The sequence below is a fragment of the Cherax quadricarinatus genome, chromosome 38, assembly GCF_038502225.1.
Source record: "Cherax quadricarinatus isolate ZL_2023a chromosome 38, ASM3850222v1, whole genome shotgun sequence".
NCBI classification, from domain to species: domain Eukaryota; kingdom Metazoa; phylum Arthropoda; class Malacostraca; order Decapoda; family Parastacidae; genus Cherax; species Cherax quadricarinatus.
In genome coordinates this window covers 33,614,808-33,625,702 of record NC_091329.1, presented here as the reverse complement: position 1 = coordinate 33,625,702, position 10,895 = coordinate 33,614,808, and positions in this window count along the sequence as shown.

Genomic DNA, 10,895 nt, shown 5'->3' with positions numbered 1-10,895 from the left:
CCAACATACCAAGTTACTGTGACTTGCAACACTACTGTCTTCCAACATACCAAGTTACTGTGACTTGCAACACTACTGTCTTCCAACATACCAAGTTACTGTGACTTGCAACACTACTGTCTTCCAACATACCAAGTTACTGTGACTTGCAACACTACTGTCTTCCAACATACCAAGTTACTGTGACTTGCAACACTACTGTCTTCCAACATACCAAGTTACTGTGACTTGCAACACTACTGTCTTCCAACATACCAAGTTACTGTGACTTGCAACACTACTGTCTTCCAACATACAAGTTACTATGACTTGCAACACTACTGTCTTCCAACATACCAAGTTACTGTGACTTGCAACACTACTGTCTTCCAACATACCAAGTTACTGTGACTTGCAACACTACTGTCTTCCAACATACCAAGTTACTGTGACTTGCAACACTACTGTCTTCCAACATACCAAGTTACTGTGACTTGCAACACTACTGTCTTCCAACATACCAAGTTACTGTGACTTGCAACACTACTGTCTTCCAACATACCAAGTTACTGTGACTTGCAACACTACTGTCTTCCAACATACCAAGTTACTGTGACTTGCAACACTACTGTCTTCCAACATACCAAGTTACTGTGACTTGCAACACTACTGTCTTCCAACATACCAAGTTACTATGACTTGCAACACTACTGTCTTCAAACATACCAAGTTACTGTGACTTGCAACACTACTGTCTTCCAACATACCAAGTTACTGTGACTTGCAACACTACTGTCTTCCAACATACCAAGTTACTGTGACTTGCAACACTACTGTCTTCCAACATACCAAGTTACTGTGACTTGCAACACTACTGTCTTCCAACATACCAAGTTACTGTGACTTGCAACACTACTGTCTTCCAACATACCAAGTTACTGTGACTTGCAACACTACTGTCTTCCAACATACCAAGTTACTGTGACTTGCAACACTACTGTCTTCCAAACTACCAAGTTACTGTGACTTGCAACACTACTGTCTTCCAACATACCAAGTTACTGTGACTTGCAACACTACTGTCTTCCAACATACCAAGTTACTGTGACTTGCAACACTACTGTCTTCCAACATACCAAGTTACTGTGACTTGCAACACTACTGTCTTCCAACATACCAAGTTACTGTGACTTGCAACACTACTGTCTTCCAACATACCAAGTTACTGTGACTTGCAACACTACTGTCTTCCAACATACCAAGTTACTGTGACTTGCAACACTACTGTCTTCCAACATACCAAGTTACTGTGACTTGCAACACTACTGTCTTCCAACATACCAAGTTACTGTGACTTGCAACACTACTGTCTTCCAACATACCAAGTTACTGTGACTTGCAACACTACTGTCTTCCAAACTACCAAGTTACTGTGACTTGCAACACTACTGTCTTACAACATACCAAGTTACTGTGACTTGCAACACTACTGTCTTCCAGCATATCAAGTTACTGTGACTTGCAACACTACTGTCTTCCAACATACCAAGTTACTGTGACTTGCAACACTACTGTCTTCCAGCATACCAAGTTACTGTGACTTGCAACACTACTGTCTTACCAAGTTACTGTGACTTGCAACACTACTGTCTTCCAACATACCAAGTTACTGTGACTTGCAACACTACTGTCTTCCAACATACCAAGTTACTGTGACTTGCAACACTACTGTCTTCCAACATACCAAGTTACTGTGACTTGCAACACTACTGTCTTCCAACATACCAAGTTACTGTGACTTGCAACACTACTGTCTTCCAACATACCAAGTTACTGTGACTTGCAACACTACTGTCTTCCAACATACCAAGTTACTGTGACTTGCAACACTACTGTCTTCCAACATACCAAGTTACTGTGACTTGCAACACTACTGTCTTCCAACATACCAAGTTACTGTGACTTGCAACACTACTGTCTTCCAACATACCAAGTTACTGTGACTTGCAACACTACTGTCTTCCAACATACCAAGTTACTGTGACTTGCAACACTACTGTCTTCCAACATACCAAGTTACTGCAACACTATGACTTGCAACACTACTGTCTTCCAACATACCAAGTTACTGTGACTTGCAACACTACTGTCTTCCAACATACCAAGTTACTATGACTTGCAACACTACTGTCTTCAAACATACCAAGTTACTGTGACTTGCAACACTACTGTCTTCCAACATACCAAGTTACTGTGACTTGCAACACTACTGTCTTCCAACATAACAAGTTACTATGACTTGCAACACTACTGTCTTCAAACATACCAAGTTACTGTGACTTGCAACACTACTGTCTTCCAACATACCAAGTTACTGTGACTTGCAACACTACTGTCTTCCAACATACCAAGTTACTATGACTTGCAACACTACTGTCTTCAAACATACCAAGTTACTGTGACTTGCACTACTGTCTTCCAACATACCACTACTACTGTCTTCCAACATACCAAGTTACTGTGACTTGCAACACTACTGTCTTCCAACATACCAAGTTACTGTGACTTGCAACACTACTGTCTTCCAACATACCAAGTTACTGTGACTTGCAACACTACTGTCTTCAAACATACCAAGTTACTGTGACTTGCAACACTACTGTCTTCCAACATACCAAGTTACTGTGACTTGCAACACTACTGTCTTCCAACATACCAAGTTACTGTGACTTGCAACACTACTGTCTTCCAACATACCAAGTTACTGTGACTTGCAACACTACTGTCTTCCAACATACCAAGTTACTATGACTTGCAACACTACTGTCTTCCAACATACCAAGTTACTGTGACTTGCAACACTACTGTCTTCCAACATACCAAGTTACTGTGACTTGCAACACTACTGTCTTCCAACATACCAAGTTACTGTGACTTGCAACACTACTGTCTTCCAACATACCAAGTTACTGTGACTTGCAACACTACTGTCTTCCAACATACCAAGTTACTGTGACTTGCAACACTACTGTCTTCCAACATACCAAGTTACTGTGACTTGCAACACTACTGTCTTCCAACATACCAAGTTACTGTGACTTGCAACACTACTGTCTTCCAACATACCAAGTTACTGTGACTTGCAACACTACTGTCTTCCAACATACCAAGTTACTATGACTTGCAACACTACTGTCTTCCAACATACCAAGTTACTGTGACTTGCAACACTACTGTCTTCAAACATACCAAGTTACTGTGACTTGCAACACTACTGTCTTCCAACATACCAAGTTACTGTGACTTGCAACACTACTGTCTTCCAACATACCAAGTTACTGTGACTTGCAACACTACTGTCTTCCAACATACCAAGTTACTGTGACTTGCAACACTACTGTCTTCCAACATACCAAGTTACTGTGACTTGCAACACTACTGTCTTCCAACATACCACGTTACTGTGACAAACTGGGACATTTACTAAGTGATAACTTGCGGTGAACTTTTGACTGAGTTCAGATATTCCGTGATGACAGTTAACTGTGTCAGTGACGTAGAGGAGACGGAGCATAGTGAGGTAGTAGTGACTGTGTATAGTGGATACTGTGTATAGTGAGGTAGTGGATACTGTGTTTAGTGAAGCAGAGGATACTGTGTATAATGAGGTAGTGGATACTGTATATGAGGTAGTGGATATTATGTATAGTGAGATAGTGGATACTGTGTAGACAGCCTGTACTGTCAGAACACACAGCCTAGCTGTCTGCTCTGACTAGTTCATATTTCGTGGCATTTTAGGTGCTGCCCTCTGTAGGCTCACCCACTTCAGTGGGAGGCTGAGCCCACCGTCTCTCCTAGGCCGACCGACTTGACAGACACAAGTGCTCCCCCTCCACGGACTGGCTTGCGGTCACTCCCTCACACTGCCCGTTGTGTACTCACTCCTACCCAATTAAAGCCAAACTAGTCCACGGCCGTATCATTGCTACCTACGCTACCTTCATCGGCACTAAACCGCTGTTCAGCAGTAAGAACAGCAATAACAGTGGTGACAGCGGAGTCAACGGCATTGTGAGCCTCTTCAGGGTGGAGGGGTCAACACCATCGGTCGACGCCAGTCAACATCATCCGTCGTCATCCAACGCACCTGCTGGCCTAAAGAGTTATCTGTTACTCCCAGCGTCTTGACGGGACCTGAGATAGATCTTCGTCCTAGATTTTTCCCACAAAATCTGGACATAGGCGTCACGGCGTCATCTCCAGCCTTAGCAGTCACGTGTTCACCTCATCACCCTCTCTACAGCCCTTCAACACTCTCCAGCACCATTCTCCTGCCTCCTACAGCGTCCCTACGCCCTTCTCAGCTACAAGAAGTAGAGGTGAGGTCGTTTAGTGTGTTGGCTTCGTGTGGCTCCACGCGTGACCACGAGGCAGCTCTGGGGTTGGTTTATACCCTAATCAGCGTGTAAACACACCAGCCTCCTCTACAGCCTTCTCTGCTACGCAACGACGTCCATCTCGCCGTCCATGTGTGTTGTGTTCTTCCCAGTTTCCTCCAAGAAGTTCTACCTGGCTTAACCACGTGGGAACCCAGTTGGCTTAGCCACTAAGCCAGCTCAGTTCAGCCCCCACGCCGTCTACAGCAGCTCGTGACTCATCATTTGTCTACAACTACTCAGCATCTACGTATCTCCAGCCAGTGCAGTTTTTTTTTTTTGTTGCCCAGTTAATTTTTTTTTTCTTTCCCTTGCTGTTACATTCCCAGTTCATCACCAGTTCTGTTTTCCCCAGTGATTTGTTACAGTAAAACTTACTCGTCCCAGTTCATAGTTTCACTTAAGCTTGTTTTTAGCACGTTCGAGTAGTGCAGTAAATGTTTTGTTCTCCGTGTGCTGAAGCCACAGTCAGTCAGCGCGCCCAGACACGCTTGCCAGTGTAAACAAACCAAGCACAGCTGTGACTCACGCTGAGTTAGCCACGTTCTTCTCATATCTTTTACCTCCACAGAGTAACCCCGGTCTTTCCTGTTCTTCCCAAGTCCATTCTGATAATTTTTCCTACGACATTGAAGCCCCATAGCAGTATACAAATGCTACGAGGCGTGTAGTGTTACTAGAGCATCACTGAAAGTTTCAGGACCTGCAGCACCCAGTACCTTCGTCCATCTCCTGCACTCAAAGTTAAGTAAACAGTGACTTACCTAGCATTTCCTAATATTTTGTGACATTATTTAACTGTCCTGCACCAATACAGTTACAGTTACTGAAGCCATACTTCAGTAAATTGTTCAGTTTGTCATCAGTGCACATTTTGCCACTTACCTACAGCTTCTTAAATTTTGTACATTTATTTTGCACTCCTACATTTTAAATTCCAGTATTTTATTCTGCATCTTGCACCTCAGTTCTTGATTTAAATTGTTCAGTGTTAACCATTTATACAATTTACCTCTCACACACAGTTTGAAAGTAATTCCTGTGTGCTGTTAATTCTGTTAGTTGCACCTGCAAGTTAGCCACAGATTGTTGACAACCCTGCACTGTTTTGTTTGTTAGTGTGTTTTTTTTTTCTTTAATAAGTGTAATCTTCAAGTACTTAAGTATTAGTTTATTCTACCTGCAGTGATACAATCTGTGCCTAGCCCATTACACTTTTCTCCTGTTTCCCCATTTATTTGCTTTACATATATTCTATGTTTTATCTGTGAATATTCACCAATGTGCATTACATTTTGCTATTTTGTATACCCAAGTCATTGAGTGTATTTTTGGGAACCTGCTTATTTACCATTAATTACCAAAATTACTTGTGAAGTTCATTAATTTTGTTCTTGAGAGATTGTGAAATTTTTTTTTGCTAACACCAGTGTACACCCTGCTAACACCAGTGTACACCCTGCTAACACCAGTGTACACCCTGCTAACACCAGTTAACCTTTGCCCTATTCTTGAATTTAATAATTTGCATTTTTATTAATTTTATTTTGTGTGCAATATAGCATTTCTTGATACAGTGTATTTTTTTTTCTGTGATTTTTGGCACTATCCCATACTCTGATATCTTTGCTGTGCCAACTTCCCTTTGTGCAAGTGAATTACCTTTTTTTTTGCATTCCATTTTGCAACTGCTAGCACCTGCAATATTTTTAACACTGTGCTTGCAGCACAGTTTAGTGTTGTGTAGTACCTGATTTATTTTAAATTTTGTGCAATTTTTGCTACCAGTGTTCACAGTTCAACTCCTTTTCATAAATTTTGTTGCCAGTCTCCTGGTGAAATTATTGACCACCCTTAGCTTCATTTTGTGCACTTCCCTGTAGTTCATTCACTTGCATACATCTCTTATTTTGTGTTTCAGAGTGTACCACTCTTTTTTTTTTGTTGTTGTTGTTTTGCTCAAATTATTTCCATCACTAAGCAGTTTACCTAGTACCGTGGTGCTGTGTTCTCTCTGACTCTGTGTTGAATTGTAGCCAGTGCATACCATTTCTTGCTCTGACCTGTTTACCCTCTTCGTGACCTGCTTGCGTTTGAACAATTGACGTCATGACTAAGACACGCAGTGGCCGTACCATTAGTCCAGATTCTGCTGATGCTAGCAATGGTGCCTCAGCTAGCGTGAACACGCGGCAGGGCATCGAAGCCCCCGTGACATTTGGTCAACTTGTGGCTCAAGTCTCGACCACCAGTGGCCCGGCTACTCGTCCATACCCGACCCTTCTTTTTGACGGTCGTTCAAATAGGTTAGAGCCATGGCTGCAGTCAGTCGAGACGACTGTTAAGGCTCTATTTGATAGTCCCACGGATACACAGTACATTCGTGCTGCTGTTGCAGCAGTGGATCTCACCCAGGATGATATAGGTGCCTTTGTGCAGCTCAATCGCGTTTGTAAGATTCAGTCTTGGGACGAACTTAAGGAGGAATTTAGGCGTTATTTTCGGCGTAGCCGCCAACGCCATTACATTGACATCGTTACCAGCGTCTTGGCCGAATGTCAATACCGGCACGAAAGCCCCCTGGCTTGCATTTGCCGGTTTGAGCAAGCCGCCAAAGACTTTACTGATGCCATCAGCTCCACTAAGTGGGTGAATGGTGACAACTGTATTAAAGCTGAAGACATCATCCCCATGCTGGCTGTAGGCATCATGCGGAGGGATGCCCCCCCTAACCTCCGAGGTGCCATTGATGCGCTAGGACTCGGCCCTCAGCACGACGTCCTGGGTGCATATGATGCCATTGACGCGATCAAGCCGCCTGCCGAGCAAGGCAAGGTTTGTCGCTTTGCGGATGATCCTATACCCATCCTTCCGGCGCCGTCCACAGTGACCCCGCGGTCGCAGCCGGAAGTCACTTTTGCCGCTGCTGTCAGACAGCCAGCCCACAAAGTTTCTAACCCCAGTCCCACTAACACTCGCCCAAGTAAAAATATTGACCACAGTAACAACAGTCCGTCTCGTACAAAAAAGCAGTCATCGACTTCCTGGACCAAGGCAGAATGTCGCCAGCAAACACCACCTCCAACCTCACCTGCTAAGCGCGTGGTGACTTGTTTCAACTGTGGGAAACGCGGGCACTACCGATCGGAGTGTTACAAACCTAAGTCCCCGCAAAGTAACCGTCACCATCCCCACGCTCAGTATCAAAGTAACCATAACCGTCCCCACGCTCAGTATCAAAGTAACCGTCACCGTCCCCATGCTCAGTCTCGCGAGGGAGTCTGTATGTACCACAATACTTCCAGTCATACCTCCCATGAGTGTCACAAGCTGCGAAGTATGCTGTCAGCTGAGTGGAGCAAGCAGTCGTCGCGCAATGCACGTGCTCGTAGAAGCCCTTCCACTAGTTCGGGGGAAGAGGCGCGTCCGCAAAACCAGCGAAAGACATAGTAACCCTGTCGGAGTCGCTGTATTCCGTCCCTGTCCGCAATGCATTCGCCGCCCTGGGCAGTGATACGCTTGCCGACAGTGAGGAAACAGAGTGTCTTGACGTTGTTGCCGAGACTCGTACCGTACCTTCCAGGTCGAGCCTCGTCAACAAGCGTCGAGCCTCAAGCAGCTGTGACTCCGGGGATTTCGTCGGCCTGTCATGCCTTCATGTTCGGTATGACAACCCGTGTGGACCGCTCATCGAGTCCACTGTCCACCATAAGCCTGTCCAGCTTTTCCTAGATACAGGTTCGGTGGTTAACATTGTCCGCTCCACTCTTTTCCGAGACATTGGCCTTCACGCGGCCATGTTGACAGAGCCGTCTGTCATTCAGACCTTGAGAGGAGTCTCAGGTAATCCGCTGACGGTTCGTGGTCGTACAACGTTAGAATTTGCGGTCCAGGGTCACAAGCTGTCCGCAAAATTCTTGGTCGTAGATAGTATTGTTTTCCATGGTGACCTGCTCATAGGGTTCAAAACCATGGCAGACCTTAGGATCCGCTTAGATCCAGCTGAGTGGAAAGCAGAATTCAACGGAGTGGATGTGCCCTTCTGGGGCGTGCGCTTAGGATCCACTACGTGCTACTCTGTCTCAGAGTATGCACAGTGCCTGGAATCGTTGGAAACCGGTGGTTTCCATAGCACATTCTCCCCGGGGTCGGTCTCTTGTCCTGATCGACCTCGTAGTAGAGCTCGTTGCCCGTCACCTCCTGGCCATCAGCGCTTAGTTACCAGTGAAACCCAGTCTGGGGACGCCCAGTCTAACCTTCACTCTAACTCTGACGCTGTTGTAGAGAACAGCAGTTGTCAAGCCGCAGTATCCCTGTCGGCAGGCGACTGTCTGACTCGTGTCATGGCATCAGCGAGCAGAGTTACTGCTTGTACAAAGTATGACGTCACTTTGTCAGCTAACTCGCTCACTCCTGTTACGGTGTACGTGAGCAGAGCTTTTGAAGGAGACCATGTGCTGGTTGACAACGACACGTGCCGAGTCAAGGGCCTCTCCCTTGAACCATCCTTGCACACAGTGCAACGTGGTAAGTTGCAAGTCCTTGTTGTCAACATGCATAGTCGAGAATTTCCCCTGCGGAAGAATACCTCACTTGTCGACCTTGTCAGATTCCCTCTCCCGGTGAGAGTGGAGGGTGAAGCCCCAGCTGACTTCCTTGTGAGTGCAGTTCTCCCAGGCGAGTCTGCTGCTGACTCTTCCAACACCCGGCCAGTGCAGGAAGATGATCTAGCTTTGACAGACTATCCTGAAGAGGTCCCAAAACTTCTCCAGGTTCTCAATCGTGCACGTTCTGCAGTCGCACTAGATGGTGAGTCAATGGGTTTGACCCCACTGATCTCTCACCGTATTCCACTTGACAAAGGTACTAAACCCATTTACGTACCTGCGTATCGCCTGCCACATGCGCAAAGAGTCTTCGCCGAAGAACTCATTACACGGATGCTCCGTGATGGAGTTATTGAGGAGTCCACTTCCCCGTGGAATGCTCCCCTTATTCTGGTCCCCAAGAAGGACGGAACCTGGCGCCCTGTTATCGATTACAGGAAACTGAATGCATGTACCATCCCAGACCGCTTTCCGTTGCCAGTTCTGAACGACCTGTTGCAGAACATCGGCGATAATAAGGTCTTTTCAACTCTTGATCTTCTTCAAGGGTTCTGGCAGATCCCCCTCGATGATGAGAGCAAAGAGTTGACAGCTTTCTCTACTCCAACTGGTCATTACCAGTTCAGGAGGATGCCCTTCGGCTTGCGCGGAAGCCCAATCACGTTTAGTCGTTTGATGACGACAATTTTCCGTACCCTCCTAGGTGGCACGCTCATGGTCTACCTGGATGATCTCATAGTCATGTCGCAAGATGTCCCGTCACATCTTGAGAAACTTGACAGGGTATTGGACAGGCTAGCTCAGGCAAATCTTAAGGTAAAGCTCTCCAAATGTCATTTCCTCCGGAAGGAAATAAAATTTCTGGGTCACGTAGTGACTCAGAATGGCATAAAGACGGACGAGTCTAAAATCTCGGCCGTGCAGAAATTCCCCAGACCCATGACGGCGGATGCAGTCCGGTCCTTCATAGGCCTGGCGGGTTTCTACCGCACCTTTATCGCAGGTTTCTCCACCATTGCTGCACCCCTGACACGCTTACTCAAGAAGGATGCCCCTTTTGAGTGGACGTGTGATCAGGAACGAGCTTTTGTCATTCTTAAGAACAAGTTAACATCAGCCCCAACCCTTAGATTCCCTGATTTCACCAAGGCATTTACCTTGACGACTGATGCCAGCAAAGTTGGCATCGGTGCAGTCTTGTCACAGGAATCTAATGGTAAGCAACAGCCTATTGCCTATGCTAGCCGTGTCCTTACTAAAGCGGAAGTCAATTATTCAGTGACAGAGCTAGAAGCTTTAGCCATTGTATGGGCCCTGAGTCATTTTCGGGATATCATCTATCATTATCCTATCAAGATTTACACAGATCATTTACCCTTATTGGCCCTTTTTGCGAATAAGAACCTCTCGGGAAAGCATGCTCGGTGGTCGCTCACGTTCAATGACTACAACCCTGAAATTTGCTATGTCCCAGGCAAGCAAAATGTTGTAGCTGATGCCCTGTCGAGGCATATAGCATTCGTGAGTGTCGGCAACTCGTTCTCTGTTGAGGATCTCGAGAGAGCCCAACGACAGGACCCTGTGTGGTCTCCAGTCCTTCGTTTCCTGACCAAGGAGGACGTTGACTTACAGGTCAAGTCTCCCGTTCCACTGAAGGATTTAGTGGTCAACCAAGGAGTACTGTGCCGTGTTGCACAGCTGGTGGACCCCGGCAGAACCATATACCAACTGGTGATACCAGAGTCCATGATACCAGCTACTCTTAGGTTGATCCACGATGTCCCAGGTGTAGCGCACCCCGGGAAGGACCGCAGTATCAAACAGGCACGAATGAAATATTTCTGGCCTAAGATGGCAGCGGACATTGCCA